The sequence below is a fragment of the Sceloporus undulatus genome, chromosome 1, assembly GCF_019175285.1.
Source record: "Sceloporus undulatus isolate JIND9_A2432 ecotype Alabama chromosome 1, SceUnd_v1.1, whole genome shotgun sequence".
NCBI classification, from domain to species: domain Eukaryota; kingdom Metazoa; phylum Chordata; class Lepidosauria; order Squamata; family Phrynosomatidae; genus Sceloporus; species Sceloporus undulatus.
Window position 1 is genome coordinate 326766335 of NC_056522.1, and position 23239 is coordinate 326789573.

A 23239-nucleotide genomic window follows, 5' to 3' on the forward strand; every position below is an offset into this window, starting at 1 on the left:
CAGAGAGCAATTTTGTCCCTCACTTTGTTTAACATTTACATGAAACCGCTGGGAGAGATCATCCGGAGACATGGGGCGTGGTGTTATCAATATGCTGACGACACCCAAATATGTTTCTCTGTGACCCCGACTGATGCAGTGACTAAGGATGGCATCTCTCCTCTGAATGCCTGCCTGGAGTCAGTAATGGGCTGGATGAGGGAAAACAAACTCAGTTTGAATCCAGAGAAAACGGAAGTACTAGTGATAGGTTCCCCAGGCCCGGGGAAGGAAATTTGTCTACCTGTCCTGAATGGGGTCAGACTTCCCCTGAAGGACGAAGTTCGCAGTTTAGGAGTACTTCTGGACTCGTCCTTGCAATTGACATCTCAAGTGGATGCGACAGTCAGAAGTGCTTGCTATCAACTTCGGTTGATATGCCAACTGCGACCCTACCTAGGCCAAAGGGACCTTGAAATGGTGGTACATGCTCTGGTAACCTCTCGCTTGGATTTCTATAATGCGCTCTGCATGGGGCAACCCTTGTACCAAGCCCAGAAGCTTCAGTTAGTACAAAATATGACAGCCAGATTGGTCACCGGTGCTTCCAGGTTTGACCATATAACACCTATTCTGAAAAATCTGCACTGGCTGCCTATTCGCTTCTGAGTGCAATATGAGGTGTTGGTTATTACCTATAAAGCCCTACATGGCTTGGGCCCAAGTTACTTGAGGGACCGCATCTCCCCATATAATCCGCCCCGCACACTCAGAACAACCGGGAAGAACTTGCTGGAAATTCCACCTTCTAAATATGTTATTACTTCCCAGATGGCCTTCTCAGTAGCGGCCCCACAAATCTGGAATAGTCTTCCCGACAAGCTCCATCTTATCACCCCCCTGGAAACATTTAAAAAGAGGCTTAAAACCTTCTGTCAGGCCTTCCCCCCTGGAAAATGAAGTCGTGTACTCTGATCCCATTGACTCTCTACCCCACCCTATTGATTGATTGAATGATTGTTTTTAGATTTGTATATTGTATTTAGTGCTCTTGGTTTTATCTATTTTATGAAGTGTTTTGTAATTGGTTTTAAACTCTATGTAAACTGCTTTGATCTTTTGGAAGCCGTTCTATAAATAAAAATTTATTATTATTATTATTATTATTATTATTATTATTATTATTATTATTGAGTATGTAGTTCATTGAGGCCTAAGACCTCTCTCACTGAATATTCTAAATACCTGTTCCTAAACTGCAAATCCCAGAATGTAACAGGAGGCAGCCAGAGCCGTTAAAGTGAAATAGCAATGCTTTAAGAGTGTAGGCAATAATCTGCTTTGTAGGCTGTCCCATAAAAAGGTAAGGGTAGTCCCTTGACATGAATGTCTAGTCATAACCAATCGTAGTGCTCATCTCCATTTCTAAGCTGAAGAGCCAGTGTTGTCCAAGGACTGCTCTGGTGGTCATGCAGCCAGCATGACTGCACCAAACACTGTTACCTTCCCATCGAAGTGGTACCTATTTATCTACTTGCATTTGCATGCTTTTGAACTTCTGGGTTGGCAGAAACTCACCCCATCATGCAACACTCGGGCATTGAACTTCCAACCTTCTGATCTTCTGATTGTCACAATTGGCATCTTAACCACTAAACCAAGGCATCCCCCTGTCCCATAAATGCATATAAATTAACTTTCTGCACAAAGTGCAGAGAATATAGTGACATGGGAGAAAGCTCTGACACTGAAAAGGACAAATGGAAATCAGCCAAGATCCCCCTCTCTCCCTCCCTTTCACCAGAAGGAACCTCAAGTGGATTAGGAATCCTTTCTTTCAAAGGTTAATTTAAGAACAAAGGTACTATACATGGGTTCATATTGGTTACAGTTGTCATTATCACAAATGTTAACACTTTTAGGCCCTAACTATAAGCCTGGAAAGATTTGGAAAGATTTCTAGTCCCAAAGTCCACCAAACTTTCTGCCATATTTTAAGATTCTAGGATCTAGAACAAGGCATGGAACCAATGGACCACTAGATGCTATCATACTCAAACTCCCATCAGTCCCAGCCAAAAAAGCCACTATTTAGGAAAGATGGAATATGTAGCAACAACATGTGGAACCTTCTCTTGCCCCCCCCTCCCTTTCCTCTGTCCTTTATGATCTCATGTCCTTACCTCCCATTTTCTTTTGTTAATTTATTCTCACATGAATCCTAGCAAATATCCCAGGGTCAGGAGATGCAAAATTCAGTTTCCTGGGACAGAAAAATTGTCACAATGCAGTATCTGGTGTATAAAACCGGAAGGCCACTCGGATGCAAAGAAGGCCACATCCTTCCAAGTTGGTGTTAGTTCATATTGCTTGAAACAATGTTAACCTTGGGATTAACTAATTTATCATACAGTACTCAGATAATAAACAAGGTTTCCTATAGTTATTTGCATTTGAAATGGTTTGAACTTTGTGAGCTAAATATTTTAATTTCTCAATCCTGAGGAACTAATGAATAAGCTGTTTTTCAAAAATCCAAAAGAACTGGGCTTTCGTCACAGATCCAGCAGGAAAATGTGAAATTTCTTGCTTTTTAACATGATCCCTGACTTAGCTAATTAATAATTTAACTAATAATTTAATTTTGGAATTAAGCTAATGTTGAGATTCTATCTTAAAACAATCAATTAACTTAATAATTAAATCCTATTAGGCTGCCCCTTTGGGTTAGAGCATTTCTAACATAATTTCTAACTTAATTGATTTTAACTAGTTATCTCCTTAAATAATTTTAACTCGTTTGATAGATAAAGGCAGGACAATTGTATCAGATGGGCCAGCAGGATTTCCATACACTCACTCCATGTAATGGGCTACATCGCAGGAAAGATATTGTCCAATCTGACCTCTTGTAAACTGCTGCAGGTGCAGCAATTGCAACCCACTCCATGCACCAATTGCTGTTCCATAAATCTATAGGACTGCCATGTAAGTGAAAATGGAAATTATGGAACAACCTAGTCTGTACAAACATAGTCTGCTTAGTGAAGGTTTTTACAAGGTCAGCAAAGACCTAATACCACAGATCTCTATTTATTAAAGTAGGCTCTAAATACATTCAGCATCATGAATAAAAGGAGATGATTTTATCACCATCGTAGCATAAACTTCTGCTTTTCTATATTCTCCAGATTAAGATATATCTTGTTAGCAGACCACTCATTTATCCTTTAGCATCTCCATGTGTTTCTCTTGAACATTTTGAATGAAAATAAAATCAATGGAGAGAGTCAATTTTCAGAAAGATACTGTTCTCTTTTTGAGACTGCATCAACTTCCATCATGAAGAAATTCAAAGCAATCTTCTCAGCAGTACTGGACTGACTGGTCAGCTGAAACTTTATGGCCACTTGGGTTAAATAAAGCAGATAGGAGAAAATATAAATTCATTTACTTACTTAGGGGAAGATCTAGTCTGTGAGACATTTAATATCTTTTATAGAGTCTTAAATGCAGAGTTTTGCCAGCTAGTTACTGTAGTTCAATGGGTTTTCATCTGTAGATACAATCAGGAATACTTCCTAAACAGATAACACGTTTTGCTTTTCAGATTTCATATATAGCTACATTATTTTCTTTAGGAAATTGCTAAATAATGTGCTGCTATTTTCCCTGGGCAGCACTTCAGAAAGGATAATAATTTCTGAAAGGAGCATATTACAAACAAGCACTGAGCATTAGCCATTGCTTGTCAGAGTATGCTAAGTGAGAGAGGCTACAAAAACATCCAGTCCAAGAGATGAGACAATCCTGCCTTCATCCTTGCTTTGCATCAGAATTATAGGGTATGGGGTTTTAGTTCTGCCAAGTCCTATATCACTTTGCTCACTTTCCAGGGGGAAAAGATCCACTTAAAAAGAAGTCCAATAAAACGAACCCACGAAAATGACCCCCCCCCCCACACACACACACACAACTGGTAAAACTATTAAATTCCTTTTTCCTCCTATCTCTAACCTGCTCAGAACTAGAGATCCTCAAGAAAGAAGTCCTCTGTGGATGCTGATACAAACCAAACTGATTTGCACTTCTTGGGCTAACATGTGAATCAAAATGCAGTTAGCCTTCACATTGTAGATATCTTTGAATGTTGTGATGCAGTTTTTGTTTCAACGAAATACTACATGTACATTAAAATGTAATGTTAAGAATAAAATATATACAAATTCTTACCATGGGGCAAAATAAGTATTCAACTTATTAAAAAAACAAATTTTCAGATATAGGTAAAATGAGTTTATGAATAAAACTGAAACAGACTGGGAACAGACTGATCCATCTAACTCGATTTCTTCATCCAAAAATCTCCTGTATCTCTCATCTACTCCCCCCTCATGAAGAGAGAGTGGCCTGTTCAGTTTGTAATACCACAAATTACTTACCATTGACATTGAAATCCAAATCATCTAATTGTGAACTGTGATGCCAGAAGATTATCACACAGGGGTAAGAAATGCTAGAGAAGGACATTGCTACCGTCATTATTGTGCGATCAGGGAAAAATCTCCAGCATGGAATTGTTGTGCTAGTGGAATATCTCATTGATGATTAAAAAAAACCATGAATGGCTTGCCAATAGCGATTCATTAGTGCTTTTGCAAATGTGTGAAAGGCAATCACACTTCAATAGTGCTGTTGAGAATTTGTCATTAAACCTTCCAGAGAGTAGATTATCGCACTACACTCCCTAAAATGGGGCTACTCCACTTTAACTGCTCTGAGTGCCTCCTGCTGCATTTGGGGGTTTGTAGCTCAGTGAGGCCTAAGAGCTCTCTGGCTGAATATTCTAAATGCCCCTTCCTAAACTACAAGTCCCAGAAGGCAACAGGAGGATAATCTCCTAAATTGAATCCCCCAGTCTCCCAGTGTGCCTGTTTGGCAGAATTATGTTCTCTGTCGCGTTTCTGAGTCACAAGAGAGTTCCTCAGTGGCGAGAGAAGACCCATTTTTTCTCTCTGCTAACAATACCCCTTCTGCTGATATGTGGAATGTTAACACACTTTTTTACTGCTTGTGAATGGGTTAATTATTGCAACCAGTGTGAAAGTAAATGTTTGCGTCCAACTTGAGGGCAGTTAACAACAACAAGAATTTGTGCACACAACTGGATATAGTGTTTCTCAATTGTGCCCGTCATCTGCACTATAACCTATCGACCATATCGTGAACCAGAATGGTGGCCTGCAGCAAGGCTAACATTGTCATGCAGCACTCCAAAGCACCCTCAATTGTCATTAGACCACTAGACAGTGACTGAATGTGACAATGACCAGGCAGGGCAATGGTGACGCAGTTGTGCATGGCCTGATATATTGCAAGGCTCCTACCTGTATTAGCCAATGGGAATGTGACAATGAAAGCAGAAATACTTGATGGACATGGGGTGGAATTAAGCAGAGCAGCCATGGATGTGTGACCAGAAATGATTCAAGAAAATGGCTTGTGGGTCACCATTTTACAATAGGGGGACCTCAGTAATGGGGCTGCTTAAACCAAGTTTGCCACAATTTGACTCTACGTCTGTAACAATAATATAGACAAGCTCAGTGTCAGTGAAACTGGAAAATATGTGGCCCATCTGGTTTTTACAGTTAGTGTAGATAAGCCCTTAGAAAGTATATAAAATATAGTAAAGATTTTTTTAAAAAAAATATAACACACCACTGTTAAAAGAACTTCTGCAACCTTTACCTAACTATCAAAGGTGTGGGTAAACAGAAAGGCCTTGCCTGTCAATGGAAAAAGAGCAGAGAGAGGGCCAACCTAGTCTCATGAGGGAGGGAATTTCTCAGCCTGAGAGCAGCTATTGAAAAGGATCTCTTTCATGACTTCACCCAATGTGCTTGTGATAGTACACCTACCCCAAGAATCTTAAAATTCAGACAGGCTCATATCAGATGATATAGCCTTTTCAGACAGTTTGGATCCACTGGCCACTCCTGGTCTTCTCCACCTTGTTTTGGTCTTGTAACTGGTCTATTTTATATATATATATATATATATATATATATATATATATATATATATATATATTTGGTTAAAATACTTACAACATATACTTACATATATGACATACATATACAATTATACCAACATAACTGGTCTATTGAGTTGTGGAACACCAATGAGAGATAGGGGTAATATTCAGGAGACCCAGACTAGTTCTATAGCACAGGTTATCCACTCCTACTGTTTCATCCACTTGGAGTAAGGCCACTCATACCTCCTCACCCCACCACCTACCTTTTGGGTGCCAGGACAAAATGCCATCTTTGATAGTGATGACAAGCACAGAAATTTAAGGCTGGCAGTAAATAAATGATCCTTCAAATATTAGGTCTGCATTTAAAACAAAGTAGCAGCAAAATCCAAGTGGGAGGAGGAGTCCATGATAACACAGGATGATCAAAGAGCCATGGGGCTGGTGTTTTGCCTATTTTCTCTTTTCCTCCCCTATTCAGGGCGTTGCTGGCAAAGAAGCAGATGATTCTTGTGGAGACCTGTAAAACCACTGAGTCCTTAGAATTGTTTGTTTAACAACTGTTGAGAACAGTTAGGGGGAGATGAGATCCATATTTGTCTCCTTGGGGCCCTGGCAGCACATATCCTCTGACCCCTGGCTCATCCTTTCAGCCTGAAAATAAAAATCACCCTAAAATGGAAAAATATAAATCCAGAAGATTCTGGGGTGTGAACTGCCACTCTTGGACCTACTTTAGAACAAGAAAGGCATTTGGAAAGAAAGAAAATGACCGGACATGGGTTACTGAGGGTGTAATTTGCCATTTGGGGGTGAAAATTATATGGAATTGGAAGTGACTTAGAGGCTGTAGGGGTTGAAGTAGGTGCACTGTGGAGCCTCATGTCAGCCTAAGGTTGCCAGAGTACAAACTTGTTACCTGGTTGTCTGACAAGCATCATCTACTGAAATTCTTCAACACAACCATTAAAGGTACAGGATAGCTTTCCAGTTTTCACTCTGGCAACCCTATATGTGTGCTTAAATTCCATTGTGCCCATCCAGGTTTCTTCTTGGCTTACAAATGCTAGATTATTTGGGAATGACACACCAGGATCTGCTGATTCCACAAAGAAGGGAGACTAAATGGGGCTGAATTGAATGCCACATTAATAATCATGAAATTTAATTCTAAGTATAAATCCATATAACTGAATTGCAAAACAATAACCTATAGACCCACAAGTACACCAGATAGATTTGAATATGCATATTTGCATACAATATGTACATTTGTATCATATCTTTAAAGATTTCATTGCTTTGAATGAAAACACTCAATTGGAGAGATTGGGGGGGGGGACGCCATTGCACAATTTGAGCAAATATTACAAGAACAACAAAAACACCCAAAATTTATCTTGGCTTGTATGGCTGTTTGTAAATGCTAAACAGGGCATTATAAAACTATCACAATGTATTTATGAGAATGAAGGGCTTATTTTCAACAATAAAGCTTTATCTGCAGTGAAACCCAATTCATTCTCATTATCAAAACTCTTACGTCATTAATGCCTTCCAGATGTTTTTTTATTTTTCTGAATGCTACAAATAATTGTGTTTTTAATGTTTAAAGGATTGTAAGATAATATTCTCACACAAGATAATATTATCTTTATAACAGAACCTTATCTAATTTTGCCTCTTTAATGATAAGTAGGGAAAGATTTCTTAAGTTACTCAAGACGGCCTGTATGTATAGTATACATCTGTATGTACATATGCATTTATTGATCTGTCACCTCTCAATCCACCAGGGTCTCCAAGGCAATGTACATTTCATAATGCCATTTAAAACATTAAATTCACAAACAAAATAAGAACTGTTAAAAAACAGAATAAAATTTCATATTTAAAAATAAATTAAAAACACAGACAGTTAAAACAACCAGGTGCAAAGGACCAAAAGCCATATGAAACTACACAGAGCTGTTCACTGGAGACTCAAAAGGAAGGAAGTTAGTGTTCTTGCACAGAAAGTCCTGCAATGTGTACCTACCAACCCAGCTTCAAGGAGTAGTGGAACATGGAACAGGGGCTCCATTAAGGATTTCCAATTTTCAGGCAGGCTCATTTGGGAAGAGTCAGTGTTTCCGAGATCTTGGCCCCAAGATGTTTCAGGCCTAGAATCATAAGAACTTATCACATGGGGGAAATCGGCCAAAATCAGGGGTTTAAACAGCAATTATCCCATGCAAAATAGAATATCGCAATTAAGATTTTCACAAGAAGTCGCTATTAAACAGACAATAAACAGGCAATAATTGTTACTGTTTATTGCCTGTTTAATAGCGATATGTGTGAAAATCTTAATTGTAATATCGTGTTTTGCACAGAATAATCACAGTTTAAACCCCCGATTTCCCCCTGATTTTCCCTGTGTGATAAGGTCCATCACACACAGGTAAGTGCAACCCATATGCAGCTCGGACCCCAGCTGTGCTTATCCAGCAGTTTTTCAAAAACAGCAAGCTGCTTGTGATAACACCCAGTTTTGACTTTTCAATCTCACATAATTAGTGGGGTTTTGGTGGTTGAGTGGTTAGGAGAGTTAGAATCAGGGTTAGATGTGCATGAGATTATAATGTGCATGACACTGTAAGAGATGTGTGTTAGAATTAGTGTCATTAGGATTTATATGGATTAAATAAGGGGCTCTTCAGACTGGCCATTAAAGCTGGCCTGGGGGCAGAATCAGGGCATCGTGTCCATATGATGCATGCCCTGACTCTGCCCCCAGGGCACCATGATGCAGCACAGTGCTCCACATGGCATGCATCACAGCACTTCTCTGGTGCTGCGTTGGCACAACACAGCACTGAAGGAGCGTCGTATAGCCACAGTGCCACAGCTTTTGTGCCGTGGAAAGGCCCTAGAAAGGCCAGATCAAGTCCACAGCATGCCCAATATGGCTAGGATAGGGGTGGCATCACGGCGTCCCTTAGGGTCTGTACATACAGCCCCTGAGTAATCGGTGATCTTATGTTTAATTTCTGATTAATAAATCATTATTTTTGTATTATACACTCTTGAACCTCTAAGAATGCTACATATTGGAAACTTTGAGTTCAGACATGATGTCTGTGATAGCAGCAGTTAATACAGGGTGGCGGTGTCCACTAGGAAGTAAAATAAATTCTCATACATGAACCACAAATGGCAGCTTAGGGCACTCTGTTTCCAGCATTCCTCAGTAGTTGATAGTATTATCCTCTACGTTGAGGCCATGTAGTAAATCCACAAGTTCTCCTGTCTGTCCAAAATGCTTGAAGGAGAGATCACTATGTATAGATGCAGTTTTACAAGTATAATTATTATAATTATGTGTTTTAAATTATATTATACCCTGCGTGAAGCCTTGGGGAGAGGTGGGTAGGAACTATATATCATTATTGTTGGTGTTATTGAAATAGAAATATAATACACCCCCTCTTAGCCAACATGGTATAGTGGTTTGGGCATGGAACTACAACTCTGGAGACCTTGGGCAAGTCACAACCTCTCAGCCTCAGAGGAAAGCAATAGAAAACCCCCTCTGAACAAATCTTGCCAAAAAAACTCCATGACAGGTTTGCCTTAAGGTTGCCATAAATAAAAAGTGATGAAAGTACACTCTAACAACATCCTAGTGGGAAATACGGAAGGAACACATTTGTGTTAGCTCTGGCAATCTCACTGAAAGTATTGTTCCCAACTTGGGTCCCTTGCCCTGGTGTGACTATGCCAAAAGGAATCACAACAGAGGGGAAGATGCAGAGTTTTCCTTATTTGCTGCAGCAAAACGGGTGACTGGGGAATCACTTCCACAAAGCAGACAGACAGTATTAGCAGAATAGCAAGAGAAACAACCAAGCATTTATACATTTCTTCATGTCAAGCAACAAAGCACTCTAAGATCACAGCATACTCCATCATTAATCCAAAGGGTTACATATATGGTTCATGCCTACTTAACAAATCACATGTATGTGTCCCATAGTATTTAATTATTTCATTATTTCTGCTTCATTAGCATAGTGAATCTCTACCTGGGGGTGTGCATTTTAGTAATATAATGAGCTTCCAGGTTACAAAAGTTCAGATATTCTCTAAGTTATGTGCTCATTGCTAAATTCTTCTACTGGTTGCTAAGTGTTGCTAAGTGTGTTATCTTTCTTTTCCTAGCTAGGTCTTGTTATCAGCTCTGCACGTTATTTTCTCATAGCAAGCTGACACTGTTCATGGTTGAAGGAAAAGATTCTTTTCTCTAGGGAACAAATAGACAGTACTATATAACACATCATGTACTTCCTATCCCATCAAAAGTTCATTTCCCACACTTCCTGCAACTTGTTGTGAAAAAAATGCACACCTTACCTTGAGTTTTCACCCATTTTGAGGCGTTTGGAGTATTTCTGAGAAAGAAAATGTGCACAAAATTATGTGGGGAAAATACAAACAGGTAAAATGGACTTAATTGAAAAAAATACACAGAAGTATGATTTGGTGGTTTGAGAAAGTTGCATAAATTATGCTAATAGAGCAAGCAAACAAACAAAATTAAAGAAAGTGTTTTTAATGTGGGGCAGGTGGAATTTAGTACAAGAAGAAAACACTACCTGGTATGAAAAAAGGACAGGGAGAAAGTGCAGGTGGTACTTAGAGAAACTCAGTAAAATTGTGACCAAGATTGCACATCCCTAGTGGGGAAGATGGTCACCAGGGGATTTTTGTGGGTTCTTAGTACCACCACCTTCCCAGATAAGTTTGATGGATACAAGGGAGAAGGAATACGTGGCGAAGCTAAAATGGCTCCCTCCTTACTTGCTTTTTGCCAGCAAAAGAAAAATTTCCTCTTCCAACAGGTTTTCAGGAACTGATTCCAATGGGCTTTTAATGGTTATGTTAGATTCCACATAAACATTAGGAGGAACCTCCTGACTGTAAGAGCTCTTCAACAGTGGAACACACTCCCTAGGAGTGTGGTGCAGTCTCCTTCTTTGGAGGTTTTTAAACAGAGGCCGGATGAACATTATCGGGAATGCTTTGATTGTGAGTTCCTGCATAGCAGGTGGTTGGACTGGATGGCTCTTGAGGTCTCTTCCAACACTACGATGCTATGAGTCTATGTTTCATTGTTTTTATATTTTAAATTGAATTTTAAATGGAGTTAACTTCATAGATTGTCTAGTTGCTTTTTAAGTGTGTGTGTGTGTGTGTGTGTGTGTGTGTGTTTCTAATGATGTTTTGTATGTTTTAATTAGTTCTGGTTCTAATATTCTGCAAGCCACCTTGAATCACAGTACTGGTGAAAGGGTAAAGGAATAAAATTACAGCAGCAGCAGCAGCAAGTTGTTCTTGAAGTAGGTTGACTTCAAGGGCCCCGTATTCCTTCCTATGGTTCTTCATCTTTAAACTGGGCAGACCATCAAATATGGTCTTGGTTGCAAAAGTTATTCATGGGGAAGATCACACAAGCTAGGAAAGACTACAGCAGTTTGCTTTTGCCTGAGTCTTCCCGCCGCCATGCCCGCACCTGCAATTGACATGTTACCGCTCAGACAAAAATTTCAACGAAAACTAGTCTTTTTAGGACCTCCATGTTAGATTCATAGGAATGTTAAATGCCATGCACTGGTGAAAACTAAGCCTAAATTCTACTTGAATAATTCCTCCATTATAGATAGATAGATAGATAGATAGATAGATAGATAGATAGATAGACAAGACAGACCGACAGACCGACAGACTGACTGACCGACCAACCGACCAGGTTCAAGAAGCTGCAGTCCTCAAGGACTTGGGGAATACAGATGTTTACCAGACTCCTTACCAAGGGAACCCATAACTTGTGTCCTGCCCATCCCACAAAGGTTGAGAATTTCCTCCGAAACTGCACAAAGCAACTCTTTGAAGCTTCTGAGACTGACAAAGAGCAACAATCTACATATATATACACACCCTGCAAAACCTCAAAAATCCCTTGATTTATCAGTGAGGGCAACTAGACTTTCAACCCTCCCCAGCTGCCCGTGTTCCAACCATGTAAAAAACAGGGTATGAATAAATATAATAATAAGCTAGACCTAGGTTGTCAATGACTGATTCCGAAGGTCCATGCTAGGATTGGTTAAAGTACCATTGAATCCCATCTCATCATGGAAACTAAGCAGGTTCAGCTCTGGTTACTACTTAGATGGGGGACCACCAACAAATAACAGGTGCAGAAGGCAGTATTTCAAAGGAAGGAACTGGCAAAACCACCTCCGAGTATTCTTTGCCTGCAAAAACCCTGTGAAATTCATGGAATCGCCATAAGTTGACAGGCAACCTGAAGGCACACACACTAATGATAAGTATCCAAAACTGTCTCTCAAGAGCCAATTCTCTCAGTGCATTAACTCATACAATTAAGCCATAAATCTGGTTTTACACACAGAGGATAACCATGTTGTAAAAGAGAAGGATGGCTGTATTTATGAGGAAAGATAGCTAAGAGTTTGCAGAAGGAGAGAAAGTTCCCCTTGGAGGAACAGAAGCAGCTGAAAGAGAATCTTTCAAAACAGAAGGGCAATACTTGGTGGTAAATGGAATGAAAAGATGTGGTGGTTTAAAAACTAGCTTCTCATAATCAAATACAATTTTACAGCTTCGAAAGTGCACCAATCCTGCTAATCGTTTTAACAGATTCCAGCCCCAGTGCCCTGGATAAGTTCCAATTTGTGTTGATATACTCTGTGTAATAACATTTTCCCTGCAGTTTTGGCTACCTCTTCTCTTCCTTTTCCTCTGCTGACCTATTGAACAGAGTATAGCTCACATTCATCAAATTGCTCTGTTAAAGAGGTGCCGTATTCATTCAACACCAGAAATGTCTACAGTTCAGGGGCAGGTGAAGTAATTTTGGTGTGTAGTTTGGGACCTTTGAGGATAAAATAAAAAGAACAGTATATCAGCTGGTATTAGCTGGCACCATTTCACTGAAATGGGGCCTTGCATTTATTATCACTGTTGAATAAAACCTTCCACACCTATTTTAAAAGGATGTTATTTAGGTTGCCGATTAAAGTCGGGAAATGTTAGATTTATAGTTGCCCATGCAACCTTAATTCCTGCTTGCCTGTTTGTCCTTCCTGTGCACAGAATAGAGAAGGTGTCCCACAGAAGACATAATACAGACTGTATCATGATCCCTCATGGGAGAGTGTTAATTATAGTATTTCCTAAATTTTGCAAACTTAACTTCCTTTTTGCATATCTATCTATTATGTGGCCTTACATATCTCTATCTATATATATATTTCCTTTATCCTGTGTGGTTTGTGATATATAGACATTATAGCATGCTTTAAAAGGAGAATATCAGTGTGGGAGCTATTAGTATATATTATACTGGAAGTGGCCAGTCTTTTTACTCTTGGGGGTCATTCCCACTTACCTATAAAGTGGGTCATGATCCGAATTTAGGGTGCATCGTTCCTACAGAAGCCCGAATTAAATCTCCCTTACCCCTCATTCGTTCCCACCACGTTTCGAATCAGAATTAAATTAAAATGTTTAAACCGGATTATCAGCATATAATTCGGTTTAAAATAATAGTAGTTTATAACTCGGGTTATTTTTGAAAGTGGGGTACAATTCGCTGTATCCGAATGGGAACGAAAGGGTGTCTGATTCGGGAACCTGGAGATGGGAGGAGCAGCGCTCAAGGGGCTGGTCTGGGGGTGTCACCCTCTTTGTTCTCTTTCTACATCGCCAGCATTGTTTTCTTCAATTCGTATAGACTTTACCCCAGTGGATTGCAACCTCCCCTCTGCTCCTCATTCATAGACCGATGTGTGAGGAGAGCCATTGAACATAATTTTAAACTATTTTTTTCTTTTTTCACCTCTGCCTGAGCTGCAGATGGGCTTTGCAGTACATGCCTACTTGATCGCCCCCCAGACAGCCCAGGGAGCAATGGGGGAGGCAAAGTGATTTTGAGAAAAGGAGGCTCCTTCCAGAGGAACTATGGGATGGACATTGCAGTACATGCTTGCTTGATCGCCCCACAGACAGCCCAGGGAGCAATGGGGGACGCAAAGCGATTTTGGGAAAAGGAGGCTCCTTCCAGAGGAACTATGGGATGGACATTGCAGTACATGCTTGCTTGATCGCCCCCCCCAGACAGCCCAGTGAGCAATGGGGGAGGCAAAGTGATTTTGGGAAAAGGAGGCTCCTTCCATAGGAACTATGGGATGGGCTTTGCAGGACATCCCTGCTTGATCGCCCCCCAGACAGCCCAGTGAGCAATGGGGGAGGCAAAGCGATTTTGGGGAATAGAGAGCCTGGATGCCCAGGGATCTGGGGGGGGGGTGATCAAGCCTTATCTTCTCTCTTCCCCAAAGATTCTCTCCCCAATAATGAAGCCTGCTGCCTTCTCCTCCTTGATCCGATTTGCCAAGCCTCCTTCTAGTCTGGGGAGACACAACAGAAGAGCCTCAGATGCAGCCGATTTTCATAGGCTGCCCCCCCCCCCCCAAAAACTCGAAAACTTGTGACGTCTGAAACCTACGCGCTTGATTGACAGCATGTGGACACAAATGGGAACAGGGAGCAAGTTAATCCGCTTTAAAATAAAGTGATTTAAAATAAATGGGAATGAAAACAGGGTCTAAATGAATCGAGGTAATTTGCCCCTTTTGATAATGGAAACGATGGGAAAAAATTCAAATTATTCCCGGAACATAATCCAAATCAGAATCACGACAATATAATCCGTTTTATCTGCCAAGTGGGAACATCCCCTTGGTGGCCTTTTTGTGGCTGCATTTATATGAAAACCTTTTAGATGTTGTGCTGAATGTACCAACATTACCTGCTTCTACATTGCAGAATTAATGTAGTTTGACACTGCTTTAACTGTCATAGCTCAATGCTAAGGTATTCTGAAATTTGCAGTTTTTTGAGATATTTAGCCTTTTTTCTGTCAGAGAGCTTTGATTACACAACAAACTAAAAATCCCAGGATTTCATAGAATGAAGCCATGATAGTTAAAGCAGTATCAAACTGCATTAATTCTGTTCTGTGGCAGCAACCATTAATGCACCAACACTGGGGCAAAGCCAATGAATACAGAAACAATCTCTCCATATACTTGTTGAAGGCATTCCTCTTTTGCTCAGCACTATATAATTAATATAGGCCTGTATGATCTTTTTGCAACAATTTGGCCACTTCAGAAAATCATGCATGTACTTGTTTCAGTATTCCTATTACAATCATATTCTTATCTGATCATCTCAAAGGTTTATGTAGATACCAACCTACCTGGTAATTTCTGAGATCCCACATGAATCAATGTAATTAATTTGATTTCCTTTCATTTTAGTTATTTACAAAATCTATAACCAAAGTTCTCTGGGCAGTTTCCAAAGTAAAAAGTAACAAGTCATCACTGTATCACCCTGAACAAACCCAACATCATCTGATTTTTAATGCTAAGCACAGTTGGATTTAGTTAGTATTTGGATGGAATTATCCCTAGGTAGAGCTAGGGAAAAAAATCTTGCCTGAACACCTGGAAAGCCACTGCCAGTCATAGCTAACAATACTTAGAGAGATGGACCAATGTGCTGAATATAAAAGGAAGCATTAGTGTTCTGAAAAAACCCTACAACAAAAAGAGTAATACAATCTTATGTGAGGGAGCATTGAAACCAATTCCAAATCAAGTTGTGCACTTAAAAAGAATCAGACTAATTAAATCTCTCTCTCTCTCTCTCTCTCTCTCTCACACACACACACACACACACCAAAATGAGAAACAGTTGTTGCCATAGTAGTCTGCTACTTGTTAGCAGGATTTGCTACACTCAGAAATTCTGGAGATTATTGCACAAGGATGGAAAAGTTGAATTGAGGCAGGATAGCGGTGTCTATGGCTGAAATGATCAGACACTGGAGATTATCACACAGGGGAAACAAGCATCCCCCTCGTGTCATTAAATCATTTCATTTGCGCAACTGGGAGAAAGATTATCACATCTTTATGTGATTATTCCATTCTTATCCCATCGATAAACTTTAATGGACATTCCATTGGGTATTAACGGGAGTTTCCATTAATACCTAATGACACATCCATTGCTGTTTACTGATGGGATAAGCACATGGGGGTGTGATATTCTTGCCCTGCCCTGATCACCCGAATGAAATGATTTAACGATGGGAGGAGGACACTTGGCTCCAGCTGATAATCTTAACTATCATGACTGACTTGTAGCTGATCTATAGTCCACCCATGGCTGTGGCATACCTTTTCATTGTCGGGCAAAGTCCATCGATAGCTGCCAATTGTACTACTGTAGCAATAGTCCTCCTGTGCAATAGGCTTCCAGCTGCAGTTCCAGGATTGGACAGTCACATGCTACATTACCGCACTACACTCTTATAGTGCTGTAACTGCTCTGGCTGCCTCCAGTTGCATTCTGGGATTTGCAGTTGAGGGAGGGGCATTTAGAATTCTCAGCCAGAGAGCTCTTAGGCCTCACTGAACTACAAACCCCAAAATGCAACAGGAGGCAGCCAGAGCAGTAAAAGTGGAATAGCGGTACTATAAGAGTGTAGTGCAGTAATGTGTTAGTCTTTTCCTCTCTCCCTCACCCTCCTCCCCATCACTAGCCTAGGCTCAGGCAGGCTAGTTTCCACCTTTTTACAGTTCCTTTACTCCCCCCCCCCCCATCACATTGCCATAGTTGCTAAATTGTGTTGAAAGGAGAAATAAAAATAAAAAAGCAAAAGGCATACTGGGTAGCGCAATAGGGCAGGGAGGTGAGGTTAAAAAGCAGTCATGGAAAGAGAGTGTGGACCAAATAAGGCTGTAATAGCCCCAGTCCATGATTGAATACATGTGTGATAAGGCCTGCACCCAAAACTGTGTGTGTATATATATATATTTCCTTTCATTAACATGGTGAGAGTGGGTCTCATGCAATAAAGACCTAATTAATGCTGCCAAAATGGGACTGCAGGTGAAAATTACACGGCCTTTGTCTTTTTCACTCACTGTTCCCCATAATGTCTCGTGCAATTTGTCACTTGGTTTGAAATTACCACTATCAGGCTTTCCTCACTCTCTCCAGTAGCAATCAATGATGAGAGGAATGGAGGTAGAAAAACTCTCAACAGCAGCATCTGACATTGTGCAGATATTTATCACAGTCACAGATTAGCATAAGAACTGCAGCAGATCTTGTATGTATGTGCCTTCAAGTTGTCTGTCAACTTGTGGCAACCCTATGAATTTTACAAGATTTTCTTATGCAAGGAATGCTCAGAGGTGGCTTTGCCAGTTCCTTTCTCTGAAATATAGCCCACAGTACCTGGTTTTCATTGGCAGTCTCCCATTCAAGCACTAACTAGGGTTGACCTTGCTTAGCTTCCAAGATCAGATGGGATCTGATGCTTTCAGGGTATTTGGGGTCCTAGGAAGAACAAAAAAAAAGGTTTCTCTTAGGCTGGGGTGGGTATGTGTGGCCCTCCAAATGTTGTTGGATTGAACTTCCCAGCAGCCTTAGGCAGCACAGCCAATAATGAAGAAAGATGGGACTTATAAGCCAGTAATATCTGAAAGATCACACAATTCAGTCACTTATTCATAGGAGAAGATGACACAAAGCTGCCATTTTTTGGGCCAGTCTTGCATCTGAAATCTAATTCTTGTTTTAAAGTCATTAAAGAGCATTTTACATAACCAATATTTGGTTTTAAACTCACCTGGAGAGAAATTTACACAGACTAAACAATGCTTACCCAACATTGGAGGAAGAAAAGCTATTACTATTAGTGTAGTTTCACATACTACTAAAACAAAGAAAGGAATGGAATCCCAAATTTTATGCTGTGTTCTGTTAGAAATTACACAAAAGCTTTCTATTTACACTTCAACAGTAAGGGACTGTTTGTGGCAAAGAGACTGTGGGGATTTTTTATATATAAAACCCCCCAAAACTTCCCATTACCTCTTCATCTGAGTGCGCCTAATATGGCAAACACATTTTTCAAACTATAGCTATATTTTTGGATCAAAAGGAAAATGGTATATGCCGCAACATTGGAAAGGAGGATTAAATAATAAGGCCCATCCAGAGAAGTCTCCCATTTTTATGCATTTCAGTATTTTCTGGTTTTGTTAATCAGAAGCAGATGACCTTCTCTTTTCAAGAGTGTTACTGACATGGCTTGTATCAAGTAGTATGATGTTTCCAGCCATATTTCCAACTTAAAGAGGAACAGTTACATTCGAATAAGCAACAAAACATGTGGATGTTTGTCTGAATTGAAATGAACTTATGAACCTGAGAATTCACGAGCCAGTCCTAATCATAGCCAAACATGCCAACATCTGCTTTTTCATCCTGGACAATTTATACTGAAAATCCAAGAATTTCATCATCTGAGCTTCAAGAAGTTGAATGGCAACTCAACACAAAAAGGTTTACTCAGTGCTTGATCTAGTCTCCCTTAGCCTCTCTCATTCAAAAGAAAAAGAAGAAAAAAAGGAATAGGGATGCAACTCTAGTGGAAAGTGGAAGAGTTGTAGGACTCTTAAATGTGGGTGATCTAATGATTCCTTCACATGAAGTGCCTTTCAGAAACAAAGCCATAAGATGTATATTTTCCTATCACATTCTCATGTTCCATGTACTTTAGTCAAAAAGATCCTCAACCTAGTAAAATAGAAAGAATTTTCATAACTATTTATTCCTATGTTGAAAAACAGTTTTTCTTTCAAATGGGAAATCTCTTCAAGAATAATAATAAACCAGTATAAATTTTAGGAGAGATGTTCTGATTTAATCTCTTGTGTGGTTTGTATTCAGAACTGTGGCCCTTATCTTGATCTTAGAAAATGTTTGGAGACCAATTTCCTATATACTTTTAATCTGCCATAAATGTACATCACTGTAGAATTGAGAAACATAGCTACGTTAGTCTGGAATATCAGTATGCAAAGGGATCTTGTAGCACCTCTGAGACTGTGCATACGATGCTGTAGCATAAACTTTGGATCTCACACAGTTAGTTTCAAAGATGCTACAAAATCCCTTTGGCTACATCACTGCAATTACATAAAAACCCTCAGTTGCGCACCCAATTGCACACCTTTCAGCATGAGCATTGTGCAATGGTAAATAAGTGTCCCATGCACCAGTCTTAAAATGTAAGAAATGCCAGTGCATATACTTGGGGAATGCATTAAGGACCACAACATCTGAGAAAGTGAAACTTTTTGCACAACTGTTTCATGCTAGTGTAATGCCCCAAAATGATTCCAGCCATTAAGTACAACTTGTAGAAGCACTCAGTTAAAAATACCCTCTGGCCATTAAATGTGTAATGTGTAAAATATTTTCTGCACTGATTTTCTTTTTTCTCATGGAGAAATTGTGAGGGAAGTGTGTGTCATCAAGGGGAGGAAGAGGAATGTCTCTCCAGCTGCCAACAGTTTGTCTAAGGCACTAAAAATTATCCAGCATTGAGAAAGGGGAATGGGCCCCACTAAATCCAATTGAACCTCAAGATGCCTCAATAGTCTTGTTTTCCCACTACAGAAACATTGCTAAGATTTTTCCCCCTGACATATTAAGGATTTGTTTCTGGGTATATGATGAAGCTGATTATTAAATTCCATTTTGATTGGATTAGGTGGTGATTTAATCTCTGATACATATCTAATGTATCATAATTAACATGCTCCAAGCTATATGTTAAGAAATTGCTCAGAAAAGCAGGAACTTTATTGCTATGTGAGCTTTGATGATGATATCATGGAACAATATTATGGAAAATGAAGATGGGATTCTTCTCTTCCATGTCATCAGATTTCCATGATGTATATAATATGGGGATTCCTTTTTTAAAATGTTGTTGTTGTTGTTTGTGTTGATGTCATTTTCAATGTACAGTGACCCTAAAGCAAATCTTTTACTGGGGTTTCTTGGTAAGATTTAGTCAGAGGGGGTTTGCCCTTGCCTTCCTCTGAAGCTGGTCTTGCCTACACCAGTGAAAAATGCTATACAGTGGACCCTTGTTATATGCTGGGGTTTGGTTCCAAGATCCCCTGTGGATAACAAAATCCGTGGATGCTCAAGTCTTATTAAATATAATGACATAGCAAAATGGTGTCCCTTACAAAAAATGGAAAATCAAGATTTGATATTTGAAAATTATACTTTTTTTGAACATTTTCAAACTGTGGATGCTTGAATCCGTGTATAACAAATCCGTGTATAAGAAGGGCCGACTGTACTCACATTGAATCCAGTGCTTGCATTCCTGATGACATACAGCTATTTCTGGGAAGGATCCATGGTTTGTTTGTTTGTTTTTTGGCCTTAACCTGATTTTTTTCTGAACTAAACAAAGTCAGGGAAAATCCCCCTCTGAAGATGCCAGCCACAGTTGCAGGGGAAATGTTGGGAATAAATTATTCCAGAACATGGCCACACAGCCAAAAAACCCAGAAAAAAACCTATGGATCCTGGCCATTAAAGCCGACTTTACAAATCCCAGTGTTTCTTGGAAACCCCAGAGTGACCTTGGGTTCTTTTGAAACGTGTACAGCTGGACTGGATCTGATTTGGCCACATCCAGGTTTAAGCACACCAAGAGGTGTGACATACTTCTTCCCCATGATGAGCAGTGCAGAGAAAGGGGATGACTCATTTTTGGAGCCACTGCCACCACTTTCTCACAGACAGGAGCTTCGTGTAAAGCTGCTATTCCTGCTGACAACAGAACTGGGCATCTAAACTCCTTGTTGATTCAGGGCATCCGTTTATGTCCCTGGGCAGCACACTGAATATGGACCTCTTGCCCATGAGGAAGTTGCAGAGGCAGCTCTGGGAACAGGTGACAGCCAGAAGGGCCAGTGTGTGTCAGCCTGTCTGGCCCATGTGCAAAGTGATGCAGTGTCTCACTGCATTTAGCCCAGTGCATATAGTTGCCATCATGGTGAGTCCAGGGCCAGTCCAGGGCAGAATGTTCTGGACTGGCTCTGGATTACACAGTCGATGTAGATGAACCCTGAGAAACTATGACTTACCTGAGGTCATCCAGTGGGCTTCCATGGCCAAATGGGGATTCAAACTATTGCACCACATGTTTCAGTTCTTAAAGAAGCATAGTTAGACAAGGACATATTTCTGCTACTCTGCTGATTTAAAGCTAGACCCTAACAGGCTTGGCTTTGATATTTTTAATATTTAAATATATTTGTTTCCTTAACAAAGGCTGAGGCCTAGGGAAATTGAATTGCCCTACAGTTCCCACAGGGGAGAAATCTAAATTGATGGGGATACTGAAGAAAAACCCTTGTGACCATTAAACTTCATTTCCTTTATTTCTCTTCCCCACAGGTAAATGAGAAATATCGGCGGGGTACGGCGGTGTGCCGCCGCCGCCAGTAGGTCCGCGGGGGAGCCGGAGCCTTCACACGGCCCGACTCCCGCGCGGACCGAAAAAGAAGCTCCAAAATGGAGCTTCTTTTCCGTCACGTTTGCGACATAGCGAGGCGCCAGGGGCGCGCTCGCTACGTCACAAGCGTGCGACCGTACAGACGCTCAGCGTCCGATACGCAAAGATGGCGCCGGCCAGTAGAAGGGCCGGCGCCACTCTGTACGACAAGTCCGTACTAGGCCAGGGGCGTCTATAAGAGACGCCCCTTTTTTAAAATGGGACATCCGGAGGACGTCCCAAATGGCGGTGCAGAAAGCACCATCATTTGGATAAATGGGATGATCACAGTGTGTGTGTGTGCCTTCAAGTTTCCTGTCTACTTATGGTGACATCATGAAATTCATGGAGTTTTCTTAGGCAAGAAATATTCAAGAGGTAGTTTTGCCAGTTCCTACCTCTGAAATACACCCTACAGCCCTAATACTGGTTATTAATAGATTCCTCCTCCAATAGAACACAGCTAAGGTTATGCTAACATAATTCTTCTAATGAGATATAACTTACTGTATACCTCCACAACCCTCTACATCCCCTGAAAATCTGCACTGAGGGCTGCCCATCCCATTTTGAACATTTTGAAGGTGGGCAGTGACTACAGGTCAAAGAGGAATTGACCCACAAGTTCCAGGGATAAAAGAGGAAAAATGAAGTTTGATCCAGGCCAACAGGGTTATGTGTTCTAACAACCACAGTGCAAAGCCTGGAAAAATTACATTTTAGACTATAGTTTCTGTAAGGTTGACTGCTAGATTTTGAGAGATGTTATCAAAAACAGAGATCTTTCCAAGCTTTTTCATTATGGCTAACCACACACTAGCAAAACCCCAATGAAATGTATGGGATCACCATAAGTTGACAGGCTACTTGAAGGCACACACACACACACATGCACACACCGCTTAGGGCTTTGAATACTCTGTGGTTACAGCCTCTGTGACAAGATTCTGTCAAATATGACACTGTCATAGAGCAGTTTTCTCCAACCTGGCCTTTGGCACTGCTCACTGCCAATGTTGAAGATTGTAGTCCAAACACATCTGGAGGCTACAGTCAAAGAATATTTTTTTAAAAAGTGGATGAGCAATATAAGCTGACTCTTCTCCTTTCTCTCTCTTCTCTTTGATGAAATTTCCATTTCCTTAATTCCCTCAGTGTTGAATACCAGAAGGTTCATTGGGCCCTTATGACTAATTTCCTTCAAAATACAGTGTACCTATTAATCAGCCAGCCAGCTTTGGCATCCAGTTGTGAGAAAAAGAAGTCTTATGATGAAAAATAAACTTGTATAATTTTGAAGCTATTTCTGAACACAAACTACTCTTTGTTTGGTGTTTGGCTGTGGGTAATGTAAACTCAGCCGTCCCAGTATGACAGCAAAATTGGCAACAAAAAAACCTATATGAAAAGACTTGAAGTCTGTGTTTTGTTTTATTAAGATGCATTCTGGAGCCCATGTGCAAGAATCTCTAGCTACTCCATGTTCCAAACACAATGGGAATGCATGCACCTTTATGCCTGTTCTCTTCACTTACACTGTTCCCAATAGGGGAAAGAGACAAGTAGTGATGGATCCATCATAGCCATCTACTCAATCAGATATGTTTTGGAGAACTGTATGTAAAATTTGTTTTATGTTAAAACATTTCTCAGCTTTATTCATTCATTACAACTATACACAAACACAAAATAAAATCACCAGA